At 43.9% G+C, this 19069-nt stretch overlaps 1 pseudogene; it reads left to right on the top strand.

The window, feature by feature from the left end:
* The first annotated feature begins 14110 nt into the window (after positions 1-14110).
* Positions 14111-16269, top strand: LOC101993830 (annotated as a pseudogene).
* Positions 16270-19069: the final 2800 nt, after the last annotated feature.

The raw sequence follows: 19069 nt of genomic DNA, 5'->3' as shown, positions 1-19069 counted from the left end.
AAAAAAAAAAAAAAAAAGATACAGGTATTTGGTACCATTAGTAAAGATGATTAGGGAAATGGTTTAGACTGCTCTGCCAATTGCTCCAATGAGAAATGCAAAAGACAGAAATGAGATTGGCGTCGCCTTCTTTTTGCTAGATGTGAGGCTTGCCAAGGATGGAAAATAAGAACCTTATAAACCCATGAATTCTATCTGTGGATAAACAGGCTGATAATCAAAGAAAGCAACCATGTCCCTATACCCAAGGTTAGGGCTGAATTCCTTGGTCATATAACTTATAGAATTAATCACAGGTTTCTGTAGGCACCTTGAAAAAAAAAACAAAGCTGTAGAAGAAAATTAAATGACCCTATTGCATGTACAGAGAAAAGAAACATAGATGGTCATCTAGACCACTTGTTTAAGGTTTTGTGAATAGAATTAGGCTAGGAATCTGCTGCACTGAAGCCACAAACAGCTGCCTGCCAGTACAAAGGAACTGGCTCAAATATACTTGGCCTGCTTAAAACTTTGTTGATCAATGATAAAAGAATCTTTGCTTTGGGGTGAAGATGTTATGGTGGGAAAATTAATACAAAGGAAATTTTTGAACTACTTGTGGGCATCTAAGAAAAGCATATGACTTGTGATCATAATGTGATTTCTTCCTGTGTAAAGATTCTAATTCATTCTCAGAAAATGTGTAATTTGGGGTTATGCAGTGATTTCCTTCTTACATAGAGAATTTTATCTTGGGTAGTATAAAAGGGATAAGAGAAAAATAAGAATAAGAAGGAGGAGGAGAAAAATAAAATAAAGAATTAAGCTTTGCCCCCTCAGATAAGACTTCTCTCTGTGTGTTTAATATTTACTAACTTCATATTTCCTCTCCAGTCTTTTACCTGCTGAAGCTAGTTCTTTGGCACCAATGCCTTAACCCTACTAAATTGTAGACTGAGGCAAGAGGATTGTAAATACAGAGCCACCCTGAGTTGCATATAACAAGCCATAGACTAACTGGGGTTACATTGTGAGAACTTAAAAAAAAAAAAAACAAGAAAAATAACAACAAACAAAAACCTGTTACAAACTCAATGGATATAGTAAAACACATAACAATTACATTACAAACTCAATGGATATAGTAAACTACATAACAATTATATTACAAACTCAGTGAATATAGTAAACCACATAGCAAATGGATTACAAATTCAGTGGATATTGTATACCACATAACAAGCACAACTAACTAATCAGACACAGAATGCAGGATAGACAGGGAAATAAAAAAAATTGAAGGAAAGGTAAAGAGACAAGTATTACACAGTGAATTTCCAGCTGACAGATCTATTGAACTATCCACGGGTAGTGTATATGTGTTGGGAGGAGAGAGCCGCTTGTTCTTCTCAGCTGCCTGGCTAGCTTAGTCCCAAAATAATCACACAGAAACTGTATTATTTAAATCACTGCTTGGCCCATCAACTCTAGCTTTTTATTGGCTAACTCTTACATCTTAATTTAACCCATCTCCATTAATCTGTGCATCACCATGAGGCTGAGGCCTACCAGCAAAGTTTTAGTACATCTGTCTCCGGCTGCAGCTCCATGGCTTCTTTCTGACTCCACCCTTCCTTCTCCCAGCATTCAGCCTAGCTTTCCCTGCCTACCTAAGTTCTGCCTTGTTATAGGTCCAAAGAAGTTTCTTTATTCATTAATGGTAATCACAGCACACAGAGGGGACTCCCACATCATATATGTACACTCCACCTGGACTAACCCATTTTTGCAGAGCTACGGGCATACTTGTCCTGTGGATAAGTCACTGTCAATTCTGTAGAAATCTGAAATCATGACTTTTCTCCCTTTTATAGTCTCCTAGGAGTGTATAAACTTGACTTTTCCTGTGGGGTAACCACATACCTACCCCCACACCATGATTCTATGGTGGGATTCAATCAAGCCTTTGTTCTCACAGCCAAATCTATATAACAATAGCCCCCCACAAACTTTCTGTATTGACAGACTGATAAGAAAGGAGCCTCACATAGGAGGTAGTATGTCTGCTCTAACAGTAGACTAGGGAAAGTGTAATTTACTGGTATTCTGAAACTAGCTTCAGAGAGAAAAATTCTCACTCTGGCACCCTACTGGAGTCAAAAGCAAGGTCCCCAGAAGAGGACCTTTTAACTCAGCCAGTTAGATGCCAGTGAAAATCTCAAGCCAGCCGGTTAGTACAGCTACTAAGGCTGTGTTCCCAGCCCCCAGCTGTAGGGAAATTCACAGCCATGCCCCCTCTGAGATGTAAAGCATCTCCTTGCTGGATTCACTAGTTTTTTGTGACTCTGTGAAAACGCATGCTTGATGCTATTGTAACCACCTATGAGATTATTAACTTCTCTGTATGCCAATATAAACTGAAAGCTTTGTGAGATTACCCCTTTCTTTTTACCTCCTTTTTCACCCTTGTGCCGGATGCCTTGCCCTTATGTCTGAGGCTTTGCCCTTATGCCCCTATGCTTCTTTTTCTTCCTTCTCTCAGGTAGTCCAGTGAATAGCCTTTATGGAGGACTGGAGGGCCTGTAATGACTTGGGAAAGGAGTGGTTAGAGAGTTCTGCCAACTGTTGCTCTCTGAGCCTGGGAAGCAGTGTGGGAGGTCTTCCTAACATTATCTTATGGGGGCAAATCTCTCCTATATGGGCTGCAGTGGCCCAAATCAAAGCAAAGGAAGGAGGCCTATTCATCCTTTCCTGGACTCTAATGAGAGTTTTGCTAAATATTTTAAAAATTTTATTATTATTATTATTACGTTTTTGTCGAGATAAGGTTTCTCTGTAAAACAGTCCTGGCTATCCTGGAACTCACTCTGCAGAGCAGGCTGGCCTCAAACTCACAAAACTGTACCTGTCTCTGCCTCCCGAATGCTGGGATTAAAGGTGTGCACCACCTCCCCCAACCGCGCCCTTAAATATTTTTGAAAAAGCTGTCAATTGATTGATTTTGGCTATGAAAGCCAGGCCATTTTTGGACCCCATTGCTAGGGGGAGGCTAAACCAATGGACCAGTTCCTGGAGGAGCTTTTTAAGCTAGTGTTTGAGCAGTTTCAGTCTGAATGGGGAACACTTCTAGCCACCCAGAAATGGCTATCTTTAAAAACTAGCACATACTTATATCCTCCCTGATAAGCTAGATCTTGGTGCAAAATATCCTGATGACATTTGTGATGGACAAAGTAGTGTCCTCTTGCTGGTAGTTCAGGAGGATTTCATAGAACTAACTGCCATATCTTTGAAACAGCAAGATCTTTCTTTGTGTCTATTATGTTCCTGGAGGGGGTGAGCATGTGCCTGCCTGCATGTGTTTGTGTGTAAAGTACCCACAGAGGCCAGTGCCAGATTCCTGGTGACTTAGTTAGGGTTTTTATCTCCGTGAAGAGACACCATGAACACAGAAACTTTTATAAAGAAAACATTTAATTGGGGCGGCTTGCTTGCAATTTCAGGGGTTCAGCCCATTATAATCATGGCGGGGAGCATGGTGCTGGAGCTGAGAGTGCTACACCTTGACCCAGAGGCAACAAGAAGTCAACTGACTCTCACACTGAATGAAGCTTGAGAAAAGAGACCTCAAATCTCACCCTCACAGTGACGCATTTCCTCCAACAAGACCACACCTAGTCCTACAAGGCCACACCTCCTAATAGTGCCACTCTATTTGGGGGCCATTTTCTTTCAAACCACCACACGTGGGTAAGGGCTCTCTGTATGGATTTACTTGAGCATAGTTCTGGCATCTTGAACCAGGCTGTGCAGTCTAGGTATAACATACCTGGTCTGAGCAACACAGAAAGTTCTGTGGACCCCAGATGAGTATCCTGGTGAAGTTCAGTTCCCAGAGTCCTGCCAGCTGTTTCTGGGAGAATGATCTTTCCTTCTGGTGTCCTCCACCCACCTATGGATTCAAGCTGTGTGGTTTTTTTTTTCTTTTTGCATCCTCTATTTCCTCTTGGTTATACCATGGAATCCCCAGCAATAGAAGGTCAATAAGCCCCGCTGGTCTTAGGGCCATTTGTGAGGAAGCCAGGCCAGTGGTCCAGTTACCTCTTGCTTCAGGGCAGTCATTTTTTATGTCCTCAGAGTGGACAGGGGGAGGGTAGCAATTTTAGGGGAATCCAAATAGACTTTAGAAGGGCCATTTTTGTTCTGTTTTTTATGTCCCTTCTCTAGGAAGTGAGAAGCCCTCTTTCTCTGTCAGTCACACTGTGGACATGCTCAGTAGTAGAAGCATGGCGACTCTCCATTTATATGTTGGTGAACTTTCCTTTTCCCCATCTGAGAGCCTGGGTCAGATCAATCAGTTCTGCTCTCTGAGCTGAGGAACCTGATCGTTTCCGTTAAAGTAACTACTGCAGCTCCCAGATACCTGATTTCATCTTTCATCTTATGAATCATGGATGAGCACCTGCAGGTCATCACCAGGCAAGAGGATAGCAGGATTGAAAGCAGTGGGTTTCTCAGGCCGGATTGCAGGGCCTACTACTGGGTGATGTAGACGTTAACCATCCAGAATTCTGGTGTTCCTTGGAGAAGGATCTCAACTACATACTGGGGTGCTAAGCGTGGAAGATCCTGATACAGAGAAACTTGTTTTCTTTTTTCATTAAACTAGCAGGAGCCCCCGGAGTTCTTAGGTAGGGCCATCCTGTGGCTGCAGGGTCCTGTTGTTACAACAGTATGTCATATGGTATTTCCGTGGCCCTAAAGTTTGAGTGAAAACCCCCTTTTGTAATGTCTTTTTTTGTGTGTGTGGACAAGCAGATGAAAAGGTTTTGAGGCATCTGGAAGTGCTAGGGCTGTCGTCTAAGTCAGAGCTGCTTTTAAAACCACAAATGCCTTTTGTTTAGCCTCCGTCCAGATTAGGGGCTCAGTACCCCACTTTGTGCCAGCGTATAGAGAGGCCTCACTATTTCTGAAACTCTGGTATCCAGAGGCAGCAATACCTAGCTGCACCTAGGAACCCTTGAACCTGTGTCTTAGTCTTTGGAGTTGGAATCTGAGGGATGGTAGTAATCCTACTCTGAGACCAAGATAGGCAGCCTCTGATGGACACAGCTGGCCTTTCGCAGCTGACATTCTGTAGCCCAAGGCCTGTAACTCTTGCAGCAGACCCTCAGTGGCCCTTTCATAGCAATTTATTTTAGTTTCAAAGGCTAGGAGAAGGTCATTTACATAATGTAAATTTATAGTCCCAGGAAATCTATGACAGAAGGGCAGGAGAACAGCATTTAGTGTCTCATTAAACAGGGTTGGAGAATTTTTAAATCCTTGGGGCAACCTGGCCTAAGTAAGTTGCCCATGGTAACCTCCCTTTGGGTCTGTCCATTTAAAAGAAAAGATGTGTTGAGACACCTCTGCCAACGGAAGACTGAAAAAATGTATCTTTCAGGTTCAATACTCCTGTTTCTTTGGAAGAATCAGACCCATGAGAATCAGAAGTCCCAGTTTCTTTGCAGGCAGGAGAGGTTTACTTCAGGGTGTGGTGGTTAGAATGAAAATGACCCCCACAGGCCCATAAGGAGATGTGGCCTTGTTGGAGTAGGTGTGACTTTGTTGGAGGAAATCTGTTACTATGGGGCAGGCTTTGAGGCCTCAGAAGCTCAAGCCTGGCCAGTGTGTCACTGTCACTTCCTGCTGCCTGCAGATCCAGATGTGGAACTCTTAGCTACCTCTCCAGCACCATGCCTGCCTGCATGCCACCTTGCTTCCTGCCATGATAATAACATACTAAACCCTTGAACTGTAAACAAACACCAATTAAATGTTTTCCTTTATAAGAGTTGCTGTGGTCATAGTGTCTCTTCACAGCAGCAATGGACCCTAACTAAGACACAGAACGGCTGGCAGGGCTCCAGGATGCCTGTCTCTCTAAGCCGGGCAATATGAACTGTAATTTCCCTTCCTGCTTCCTGGATCATGGGGTATTGCTTAAGCTGGACTGCGGTAACTGAACTGGTTAGTTAAACTAAACTTGGTATTGGGTCAGTCCTTGGGGGCTGTTTTCTGCCCATTCCCCTGGGAATCTGTTGTATAGCCCAACTGTATCTTTTGATTAGGGGTAGGACTTTCAGTTAGGAGATATTCTTTTGACAGAGGCCAAGACACCACAAGTTGTTGGGTACCTGTCATCAGAGAAGGCGGCAATGGTTTTCAGTTTATGTAAAAGTTTTTGTCTCTCAGTTAGTTTTTGGTTGTTAAATATCTTTTAAGCTACCCCCCCAGTAACTTGGACATACTTCTACCTTTAATTTATTTTATTATACCATTTATAACTTTTTTCTTAATATCTGGGGACATCTGGGTGACAGAGGAAATCTTTTTCGTAGCTGTTTTTAATCCTTCTAAAAAGGACCTGGTAAGAATTGTTCAAAGTCTTTTTGGACAGAACAGAAGTGTGGAACTTGCTCTTTTTGGTTTCTTTGGGATTGTTTAGAGCAGACAGGGAATGTATATCACATGGAACTATTGTGCCCTCCCTGTGTTCGTTCTGTTTAGATGCCAGGGGGCCCTGAATGATAGGCTCAGTTAATCCCCTACTCCACACAAGGACCAACTCCACACAGGACAACCCAGCACCACGATTGGGAGTCTAACAGCAGAACAACATCACTCCATAGGTGGGCCAGGTGCAAGTTTTTTGGATTCTCTGGGTCCTCAACAAGAGGAGGCAGATCTTAAGTCCATGGGGGTGGGGCTGGGAGTTTCATACCAGAGAAAGGCACTGGTCAATACAGGGAAACAAAACTGATCGAAAGACATATAAACACATATAGACACACACACTCACAAAGAGAGAGAGAGTGAGAGAGAGAGAGAGACAGAGAGAGACAGAGAGACAGAGAGACAGAGACAGACAGAGACAGAGAGAAGACAATCAGGACAACCACACATTCATACAACTGATACAACTAAACAGACAGGGAATCCAGTGAGGCCTCACACAGATTCACAGATCCGAACACTGCATCAGCAGCTACACTGACCTCCTTTATGTGTTTAAACAGCAGGCGCCTTAACCAGACTTACCTCTGGAAGTGACAGGTGGCAGTACCATGTGATTTGCTAATTTGTTTCCTTTGGGATGGAGATGTCCAACTCTTCAGAAGCATTAGGCAGCAGCTGATCAAAAGGAGTCGTGGGGACCTAGAACTCAGATTGCACACCTCCTAACAGTTCCTACTGACCACTGCATTCTCACCAGCTCCAAGGGGTTCTGAGACCCCTGGTGTCTTGAGGTCTAGTCTCTGGAGATTTCAGTGGAACCTCCAAAAATTTCTGTGGGGTGTTCACAGGAAAAGAGTACTTGGACATGGTTTTAAGATAATAGGAAGTCTACTTATTAGCGGCCAGGTTCCCAGTGTTCTGGATGCCAGTGTGGTCCTAGCCCTTTCTCAGGGCAAGCTTTTTTTTTTTAATTTGGAATACTTTAGTCAACAGAAACAGTTAGCAAGAGGTGGAATCACAGAAGCCAAAAAACAAGATTAGTACACGTAGAGACTTCCCCAGAACTATGATATTTGATGGATTAGGTCTTATTTGTAGTTCTGGCAGCTGGTACTGGCTACATGTTGAATTTTATGGCCTGAATGATAATTCCATAATGGACTCAGTTGTACTAAGGTCTGGGGGCCTGTTACCATTTTGGGGGAGTTTTCAGGTCTTTAACTTCAGATTGCGACTGTGGATTGATTCCTTTGTTCTGAGGTTTTCCGTTTCTTAGCATGAACACCCATTGGGTTCTCTGGTTCTCTCTAATATTCAGATAACCGTTGTTGGGCCTTCTAGATTTCCATCAAGTTATTCTGCTTTTATCAGTATATTAAATGACTGGAGTCTGTATATTTCCCGGAAATGTGCTGTATTTTTTTCAGTTTGGGGAAAGCTGAAAATCCAAGATTGGATGGCTCCTTTGGCCTCTGGTAAGGGCCAGATGACATGATGATTGGAGTACATGAGGTTTGGAAAAACGGCATCACCAGAAAAGAAACCAAAAAGTAATTCAGTTGTCAGATTCAGGCTTTGAGAACAGCACCTTCTCGTGAGAACTGACACAGTTGGGTAACAGCTTATACAATGCATTGCACCCCGCCAGAGTCCTAAGGTCTTCCCACTAGACTCTTAAAAGTCCCACTGCTTCTCAGAGCATGATACTAGTGACCAGCTGTCCTATACACACAACTTCAGGAGATGAAACCACAGCCAAACCATAGCATTGAGTGTATTTACTTTATTTTTTACTTATTTTTCAATTTCTTTCAGATTGTGACAAACTTTCTCCATTCCCTTTCCTCCCTCCAAACTCTCCCATATACCTCTTCCCACTCTCCTTCAAATTCGTGGCCTCTTTTTCACTAATTATTCTTGTATGCATATATGTATATAAATATTTATTCCCAAATATAACATGTTCAGTCCACATAATGTTATTTGTATGTGCATTTTCAGAGATGACTGACCATTTGGCACTGGGCAACCTATTGGTGTGCTCTTCCCTGGGGAAGGCCACTTCTCCCACTTTCAGATGCCCTCAGTTGCCTTTAGTTCTTTGTATACATTAACTTCTATTAAATAAGGAGGGAATACAGGAACATATAGTTAAGTTTTCAAAACTAGGCAGTATCATATACTCTAAAGGCTGATAAAAATGTGTACCTCTAAGAACAAGGTGCTAACACATTGCCATAGTTACTTTCCTATTGCTGTAATAGGACATGATGAGAAGACCATGGTAATTTATAGAGTACAAAGTTTATTTGGGGTTCATAGTTCCAGAGGTTAGAGTCTAGGACCATCATGGCAGGGATCATGACAGCAGGCAGGTAGGCGGGTACTGGAGCAGCAGCTGAGAGCTCACAATCACTAGGCAGAGAGTTCTAACTGGGAATGTCATGGGCTGTTTGAAACCTCAAAGCTTATCTGCAGTAACACACCTCCCCCAACAAAGCTACACCTAGTCCTTCTCAAACAGTCCATCAACTTGGGACTAAGTATTCAAATCTAAGAGCCTGTGGGGGCCATTCTTGTTCAAACCACCACACAGGCTATTAGAGATCAAAAATGAAAGTCAGACTTCTCTAAGTGTACTTTCTATAGTTCAGATTATAAATGCTTTGCATAATTATAACAAAAATCAAGCCCAAATTATCCACAACTATTTACAGCAAGATTAATGTGCTAGCAGTTGTTGGGAGACTAACACAATCAATTTTCCATGTTATTTTAAACCCCAGGAGTTTGACTAACCTGGTGAGATATATCTTCAAAGACAAAGAGAATCGTAAATCTCAAATTGCATTTAATAATAATTCTTAGTAATAATACTGAAATTATCATTTGAAAACTATCAAATATGTGCTTAGGCTGAAATAAATAGGTTCATATAATTAGCAACTAAGATTTTTCTGCATAGGAAGAGAAATCATGGGCCTGCCTGGTGCCATTAGGGCCTGAAGGATGAAGGACACTTACATGTCTGCCCAGGATTGCTTGCCCTGGACAGGGAAGAGAACCCAACGGCCAGCTGGGCAACATTGGAGAACAGGACAGTCAGGCACCATTATGGTGAACAAACATATGGTGGGGCTTTGTAGGCAGATGCTGCTTGTTTATTTCCCAACTGCCTATACCTGAAATAACCACACAGAGACTGTATTAACTAAAACACTGCATGGCCAATCACTTAAGTGTATTGCTAGCTAGCTCTTATATCTTAAATGAACCCATTTCTATTATTTTATATTTTACCACGAAGTTCGTGGTTTACTGGTAAAGTTTCCGCGGTGTCTGTCTCCTTCAGCGGCTACGTGGTTTCTCTTCTACTCTGTCTACTTTCTCCTCCTCTATCTGCTTGGAATTCCCACCTTGCCTTATTCTGCACTACAACAGACCCAAAGCAGATTCTTTAGTAACCAATGGTAGTCACAGTATACATAAAGAATCCCACATCAGGGCATGGGGGAGAAAGAGAGAGGCAGAATGTCTCATGTCCTCTGGAGAGAGGGGCAGATCTGAAGAGGCAAAGGTGATGAGGAACGGCCTGATGTCGGAGGCCTGCTTGCCACCGGAGCTGCAGCTGAAGGCCATGTCGGGGTCTGTGGTCTTACTGCAGCCAGAGCCTGTGTTGATGTCACCTGTTGCCTAGAGGGCCATGCAGATGCCTGGGGTATGGGCTACCTCCTGGGGTATGTTGGTGTCCAAGGGCCACCCTGAAGCTGGGCTGATGTCCACTGAGTGGCCTGCACTGCCACTCGGGGCCATGTGCCATGTCTGAGTCTGTGGCCCTACTGTAGCTAAGATCTGTATTGATGCCCATGACATAGTTGTTGCCAAAATCCACAAGGGTGCCTCAGGTTTTGGGCTGACCCCTGAGGCCATTTTGATGTCTGAGGACCATGGTGCTGCTAGGACCATACACATCTGGGTGGCCTGCAGTGCCATCCGGGACCATACTGACATCAGGGCCTAGATAGCCATGGGGGGAGGAGGGGATGTCTGGGTCTGTAAGTCTGGGTCTGTGGCCCTACTGCAGCCAGGGTGAGTGTTGATGTCTGTGGCTCCTGCTACCTTTGAAGGGCATGTGACTGCCTGGGGTCTGGGCTGCCATCTGGACCATGTTGGAGTCCAGAGACCACACTACTTATGGGCCCACTCTGATCTGAGAGACTTTGCACTGCCACTGGGGGCCATGGTGACAACTGGACACAGCTGGACCCAAGTTGCTGCTGCTGACTGTGTCTGGGTTCATGGTTCTGGTGCATCTAGGGTCTGTGCTGATGTCTGTTTTCTGTGTTACCACAGAGGCCCATGTGAACTACGTGTTGAAGCACAAGGCTGTGCTGAGTTGGTGCTGCACCTCCCTGGCACAGGAAGAGTTGCCTCCCCAACTGGAGAACTGACCCCTCCACTGTTCCCACCCCTCATAGATAGCTGCCTCCCCACTTGAGAAAGCTATCCCATCTCTCACCAAGGGCTTGAGAGAGCTGACTCCACATTTCAACTGAGGGCATTGGTCCCAGAAGCCCAGACTGACCAACTCAGCTACCACCCAGGCACACATGCAGGACTTAGCACTCCCCAGCATCTACCCCATCTATGACTTGTTGGAGCACGTGAAAAGACTGGTCCTGTGGAACCAGAACCGCAGGATCTCCATGATTTGGGGCAGCAGAAGGATATCCAGGAGGAGGTGATTATGTGAGGGCCCTGTGATGATGGTGTATCAGAGACTAGAGGCCTTGAACCTGACCAGTGACTCACTGCAATGAACATTTGTAAGTAACGCTGTTTGGACGGAAGGGTGTATATACTGCATGATACACAATAGCGTCTAACAAATCAAGAGGCGATGGACAGGCAGGAAAGATGGAGAAGGAAAGTAGTTTTTCTTTCTTTGTTTGCTTTTTGTTTGGTTGTTTTGTCATTTTGGTTTTCTTGTTTGTATGTTTTAATTAATATTCTTGTTTGTATTTGTATTTTTTTTTAAGTTTTTCCTTTGCAGAGGAAGGGTGGATACAGAGGGGCTGGGAACTGAGTGAGATTGGGTACATGTTGTGAAGTTCCCAAAGAATCAATAAACATTATGCTTAAAATAAAAAAGATTTTTGCTGGGGAGTGGTGACACACGCCTTTAAACCCAGCACTCGGGAGGCAGAGGCAGGCAGATCTCTGTGAGTTCGAGGCCAGCCTGGACTACAGAACAAGTTCCAGAACTGGCTCCATTGCCACTGAGAAGCTCTGTCTTGCAAAACCAAAATAAATAAATAAATAAATAAATAAATAAATAAATAAATAAATAAATAAATAAATAAATAAATAAATAAATAAATATTTTTCTGCATAAAAGAAAAAAATACAAATATAATATTAAATAAGTTGGACAGGTCTAATCCCAGAACAGAAAAAGAGTTGGATAAAAAATGTATAATTTTAAAACCAAGGATTTTAATTTTACAAAACATTGGCAATGAGATTTTCTAATTTTCTGTATAAAAGCCCTGCCCTTTATGGATCAATTCATTCTAAAGTGTTTTTATTGTTGTGTTTGAGATAGGCTTTCATATAGCACAGGATTGCCTTGAATTCTCTGTATTACCAAGGATGTCCTTGAGTTTTTAATGTGCCTCCATCTTTTGAGTGCTGGGATTACAAGCATTGTCACCATATCAGGCTACAAAGCATTCTAGTTTTTATTTTTAAATATTTTTTTATTTTAAATTATATATATATTATGTATATATAGTGGGGCATGTGTGTGGCATATGTGTACAAGAATGCAGGTATGTGCAGAACATAGAGGAATTGGGCCTCCTGGAGCTGGACACAAGTAGTTGTGAGCCACCTGGTGGTGGCTGCTAGGAACTGAATTTGGGCCCTCTACAAGCATAGCACGTGCTTTTTTGTTTGATTGATTTTAAATTAATATTCCTATTCTTATTTTATTTTTAAAAACTATCTTTTTCATTTTACATCCCAATCCCAGTTTTCAGTCCCTCCCCCTTCCTGTTCTGTCCACCTTCCCCTCTCTTTCCCCTCCATCCACTTCTTAGAGAGGGTAAGGCACCTTGCTTTGAGGAAGGTCCAAGGCCCTCCTACTACATCTAGGCTGAGAAAGATATCCATCAAAGAGAACGAGTTTTAAAATGTCAGTATAAGCAGTAGGAATAAATCCTGGTCTCACTGCCAGTGGCCCTGCAGTCTGCTCCAGCCATACAACTGTCACCCACATTCAGAGGGTCTAGCTTGGTTCTATGTTGGTTCCTTCCCCGTCTGGCTGGAGTTGGTGAGTTCCCATTAGCTCAGGTAAACTGTTTCAGTGGGTGTCCCCATCGTGTTCTTGACCTCTTTGTTCATATTCTCACTCCTCCCACTCTTCAACTGGACTTTGAGAGCTCAGCCCAGTGTTCTGCTGTGAATCTCTGCCTCTGCTTCCATCAGTTGCTGGATGAAGGATCTATGGTTACATTTAAAACAGTCATCAATCTGACTACAGGGCAAGCCAGTTCAGGCACTCTCTCCTCTATTGCTTAGGGTCTTAGCTCTGGGGTCATCTTTGTGGATCCCTGGGAATTTCTCTAGTGCTAGGTTTCTTGCTAATCCCATAATGACTCTCTCAATCAAGATATCCCTTTCCTTGCTCTCTGTCTCTGTCCTTCCTCCATTTCAACTACCCCGTTCCCTCAAGTTCTCCTTTCCCCTTCCCCTTTCCCCCCTCCTCCCCTTCAGCTCTTCCTTCTCCCTCTCCTCCCATGCTCCCAATTTTTTTCGGATCTTGTAACGCTTGCTTTTAATCTCTGGTTTATCTTTCCAGTGCCCCTACAAAGCATTTTCTCTTTTGCTATTTCTGTTAGTGTTAGTAGTTTTGGGTTTGCAAGTGTGAATAGCTCTTATACAGAAGACTGTTGTTGTCTGTCTTGAATCCAAGTTATTTTTATTAAGTACATACTTTTGTTATTAAAGTGTCTTGGACTTTCTATGTATACACACATACACCATCAAAAATGAAACAGGGGGATTGAGATGGCTTAGTAGTTAAGAATACTTGTTTTTGTAGAGGACTGGCACCCAATACCTACAAGGTGGCTTACGATTTCCAATTCCAGAGAATCTGGCATCCTCATTTGACCTCCATGGGCACCAAGAGTGCATACAGTGGACTTAGATATGTGCAGGAAAAACACTCCTGCACAGAAAATCATAATTAAATCTCAAATAACACAGAAAGTGATCAACCCGTACAGAATTCATGTTTTAAAAAGAAATAGGCTGCCGGGCGATGGTGGCGCACGCCTTTAATCCCAGCACTCGGGAGGCAGAGGCAGGCGGATCTCTGTGAGTTCGAGACCAGCCTGGTCTACAGAGCGAGTTCCAGGACAGGCTCCAAAGCCACAGAGAAACCCTGTCTCGAAAAACCAAAAAAAAAAAAAAGAAAAAAAGAAATAGGCTGAGCATGGATGGTTCTAGTGTCCTGCATGGGCTGAGCAAAGGTCAAGAGCCCCTGCAGCCAGCTGCAGGCTTGGTGCCCAGTTTTCCAGAGCTTGTGGGGCAGCTGAGGCTTGCCACTCCGCACTGTGCCATGTTCACGCCACCCCCTACACTGGTCAAACTAGGGCAAGTTAAAGTCTTCAGAGTTCTGTATATTTCTGAACCCAGAACTCCAGATGAATTGTACTTTGAGAAAGGAGTTACTATCTAGGGAAGGAGATATTATCTACATCACAGACATTAATGACACCAGATGCTGGAAAGGGACCTGCAAAGGCAAGGCAGGCCTGACCCTGAGCAACTTTGCGGCTCAGCAGGACGGATTCATTGACAGTCTATAGCATGAAGCTGCAAAAAGAGGTAATTTGAGCTGCTTGCGAGAGTACTCTGGGCAATCATGTGGGTATGGAGGGCTTGGACAAAGCCACCGGAAACCCAGCCCTGTACTGGCCCTGTTATGGGGGCCACAGAGGTATAGCAGAGGTGCTGTTAACTCAGCCAGATTTTGGGCAGAACTGGCAAAGCAAACAAGCCGGGAGATCCAGTTGTGCACGCGGCTGCCTGGAAGGGTTCTGCAGACATTGTCCATTTGCTACTGGCAAAAGGTTCGAGGACAGACTTAAGAAACATTGGTAAGAGCTGGCCTCTGACATGGCCTCCAATGTCGCCTGTGAACCACTCAAAGAATCAGGGAGCAGATGGGTTTCAAATAGTAAGCAAGTGTTATCTCCCCTCCCCTGCCACAGCAACACAATATTTTTATTATTTATTTGGGAATTTCACACAATCTACTTGCTTCACATTCTCCCAGGTTAACCTTCCCACCCTTGTGCCCCCACCTCACACCCCCGACCCCCTCCAACCAATTCCCTCCAACCAATTCCATCAAGTCTACTTTGTATTGCCTATATACTTATTGGAGCATGATCACACACCCAGTGGTCTTAAAGAAAACCAAGTGTCGTCATCATTGTTGTCATCATGTCTGGTTATGCCTCCCCCCCCCCGCCTGAAGCCATCAACTGTGAAGAGCTGTGACAGGGGCTCAGATTGATCCCTTCTGGAGCTGCTTTGATCACTAAACTTCTTTTGCTTTTGTCATTCCCAAACCTTGGTTGTGTTACTAGAAGAGCCTTGATAACTTCTTCCTAAAGTTTGTTTGAACATGGAACTCCTGCACCGTGATCTGTGGCAAGTCTGACTGTCCATGAGCAATGCTCACCCATGGCTTGCCAATAAGTGGTCTGACACTTTTATGTTCACCCGAGTAGAACAACAGCAAAAAAGATTATTTCTATTTGTCAAGCTAAAGCAATGTAAATACTTTTCTTTATTTTAAAAATATCAGTATTTCTTTTTTTTGTAATAAGAGTTAATGTTTTATTGACATGAACTCATACACATTGTTCTCAGTGCTCATCTCTACCGGGATGATTCAGTAAAGTGTTGCCCAAGCCGAGTTACTTGATCTAACTGTTTATTAGTCACCAGGCTGCATCCTCGCTCTTCATGGAGCAACCACTGTACCCCAACATAGTTGTCATAGCCCTAAACATGGTTTTTTTGATTTTTTTATAAATTTATTTATTTATTAAGGATTTCTGCCTCCTCCCCGCCACTGCCTCCTCCCCGCCACCGCCTCCCATTTCCCTCTCCCTCCCCCGATCAAGTCCCCCTCCCTCATCATCTCGAAGAGCAATCAGGGTTCCCTGACCTGTGGGAAGCCCAAGGACCACCCACCTCCATCCAGGTTTAGTAAGGTGAGCATCCAAACTGCCTAGGCTCAAATATCAGTATTTCTAAGAGAGTTCTTTAACTCAAGGATTGTGGTATTTTGGGTGGGTTTTTCAAGGGGAAATGCTTAGTATAATGATAGATCAAAATTCTCAATGGAAAGTTGTCAGCTATTCTGACAAAGTGAAAACAAAACAATACTGAAAATGGACATTTAAAGAGAGATTTTAAAAAAATAGGCTTCCCGCAGCGTCCAGCTGGAAGGGGTCAGTGGCTCCTGTGCTGCCCTGGAGACTGCCCAGTTCAGGCAAGCGCAGTTGCCTGAACCTGCCTTCTAATGAGGCTGTGTCCCCGTCCTTGTGGTCCTCTGCTCGGCTGCACAGTCAGCTCCTCGGTACCCCCAGCCCCAGCCCCATGGCCTTCTCTTACCTTGCCGTCCACATGCCCGCTATGGTGAAGATTGAGAAGCCCTGTCAGTCGAACCTGACTGAGTGTAGCTCTTCACCAACAGCCTGAACAGCAGAGACACACAGCCAAGAGGAGGGTCTGATCTTCCTCTTATACAGAGGTTTTAAAAATAGGCTCCCAGCTGCTCTCCTCTCATTCTCAATGTGGGCCCCATACTACAGACTCTGAATGAAAAAGTTCTGAAATATTAAGAACAGAGTCCTAGTTCAAGACTTAGGATTTATCTAAATTCGCTGCCCAGCTCAGAACAGACACATAGGGTTTCTGCAGCACTTATGCCTGCAGGCTTCTTTGAAACCACTCAGGCGTTCCTAAAGCCACATCCTTTAGAAGAACAGAAGCATCTCACAGTCTGCCCTGAAGAAGCACTTTTTGTGAAGAAGGGTCCAGCATGTCAACTTCCTGTTTCTTTTCAAGAATGTGGTGGTGTGCAGGATACTGTTTGGAGGTCTCCAGAGGACAATCTTGTGAAAACCAACAGAATAATTGCATTAAAACCACAAGGAGAACCAAAAAAATCTTAAAAGTGCTAGGCAGTGGTGGCGCAACCCTTTAATCCCAGTACTCAGGAGGCAAAGGCAGGCAGATCTCTATGAGTTCGAGGCCAGCCTGATCTACAGAGTGAGTTCCAGGACAGCCAAGGTGACACAGAGAAACCTTGTGTCCAAAAATAAAAATCAAAACAAAACAAAATAAAAAAAGGAGACCCACAGCACAGATAAGATAAACAGTAGGGGGCTGGAGATATGGCTCAGTGGTTAAGAGTACGGCCTGCACATCTAAAGGTCCTGAGTTCAATTCCCAGCAACCACATGGTGGCTTACAACCATCTGTAATGAGGTCTGGTGCCCTCTTCTGGCCTGCAGGCATGCATGTAGGCAGAACACTGTATACATAATAAATAAATAAATCTTTTTAAAAAAAGATGCACAGTAGAGGTGAAGTAATGACATCCCTTAGTTACCTTCCAGGTCTAAAGTTACCAAGAAAAAAGTAACAGTTAGTTGCATGCAAAATTGATGGAGCTCACCAGCTAAGAACCAAGGGCAAACATGACAAATTGTGAGGGTGAGTTGTGTTCAGAGTCACAGTGCCTGCTTAGGCGAAGGGCAGCACAAAAAATGTGGTGCTGCCTATCTCCATTTTAGGACCTGCCATTCTAGGATTCTGAGGCCACCCTGGGAGAGGTAGAGTGAACACTACAATGTGCTTCTGGAGCATGAGATTCAGTGTCCTCTAAAGCAATTCCCTGCTGCCTTTGCTGCCCTTTGAAACAGAGCACAGCCAGATAGGGATGAGTGAGCTCCCAATTTCAAACATGCGCATGTGCACATGTGTGTGTTCATGTAAGTGTGATGTAGGTGGGTCTTCTGTTTTGTGTTTGTGTTGTTATTTCGGGTGTAAAGCTAGCTGTGCTGGAGCCGAGTGGGACAAAAAGCAGGCTCACTCCTTCATCACTACGTAAGTGCATGTGTATTGTCTTCTTATGTAGTTTAATTGCCAAACATCTAAAGATTAATGTGTTGTATGTGTAAATATTTCATGCATTTAACACTAGTAACTGTCATATTTTGATAGCAACAAAGTTTTTTTTCCCCCAAAACAGGGTTTCTCTGTGTAGTCCTGACTGTGCTGGAACTCCCTTTGTAGACTAGGCTGACTTTAAACTCACAGAGATCCACATATCTCTGCCTCCCGAGTTCTGGAGTTAAAAGCCTACGCCACCACCGTCCGGCACCAGCAAAGTTTTAGAGATAAAATAGTTCCTTGCCAACAGCAGGTAACTTTATAGCTTCAGGAAATGTGTGTGGAGAAGTTCTGTGTGTGAGGAGGAAAAAGAAAATAAAAATGAATCTGAAAGAAATGAAATAGATCATTAAATCTCATTTACCATTCTTTATACACATGCTATTATCTGCTGACTTAAGAACAGCAATGCCCAACAGAATTTTCTGTGTAATGGAATGGTCTATTGCTCTGCTGTCCCATAAATGGCCTCTAGACACATGGGCTATTGGGCACCTGCATGAAACTAAAAAGCTTTTCTCATGGAGAAAGATGGCTGTCTCAGTAAGGGTTTCTATTCATGTGCTAAAACACCATGACCAAAATCAGCCTGGGTAGGAAAGGTTTATTTCATCTTGCAGCCTGTAGTCCATCATCCAGAGAGGTCGGGGCAGGAACTCAAGGTAGGAACTGATGTCAAGGACATGGAGGTGTGCTGTTTATTGGCTTGTTCCTTTTGCTTTTCTTGGCCTACTTTCATATACCATCCAGAACCTCCAGCCAAAGGAATGGCATGGCCTGCAGTGATCTGGACTCACGCACATCAATCATTAATCAAAAAGTGCACTACACTTCTGTTAGCTAGGCTTCTGTCCAAAAGGTAGAGGCTCCACCCACCCTTCCCTTTTTTCCATGACTTGCACCTGACCCAGAACTCTGCAACATTCTACATGACATCCCCATGTAAAACACAGTCTGTCGCCCAGGTGGTTGTGGTGCATAACTTTAACCCCAGCACTAGGGAAGCAGAGGCAGGAGGATCTCTGTAAATTTGAGGCCAGCCGGGTCTATAGAGTGGGTCCCGGGACAGCCAGGGCTACACAGTGAAACCCTGTCTCAACAACAACAGCAAAACCACAGTCTGTCTCTAAGGCACGGAAGACAAGGCATAGGTGGCCAGTGGCCTAACACATTCCTTGGCCTTGGCTGTTTCTCTCTTAGGCATTTTTCACCACTTGGTGCTCTATAGCAAGGTCCTTGTCTTTAATCTCCCCCCAACAGTCCCTCACCCTCAAGTCTCCTGTTTCCTACCACTCTGTTTTTTTTTTTGTTTTTTTTTTTT

The sequence above is a fragment of the Microtus ochrogaster genome, chromosome X, assembly GCF_000317375.1.
Source record: "Microtus ochrogaster isolate Prairie Vole_2 chromosome X, MicOch1.0, whole genome shotgun sequence".
Taxonomy (NCBI): domain Eukaryota; kingdom Metazoa; phylum Chordata; class Mammalia; order Rodentia; family Cricetidae; genus Microtus; species Microtus ochrogaster.
This window is presented reverse-complemented; position numbering and strand designations above follow the sequence as displayed.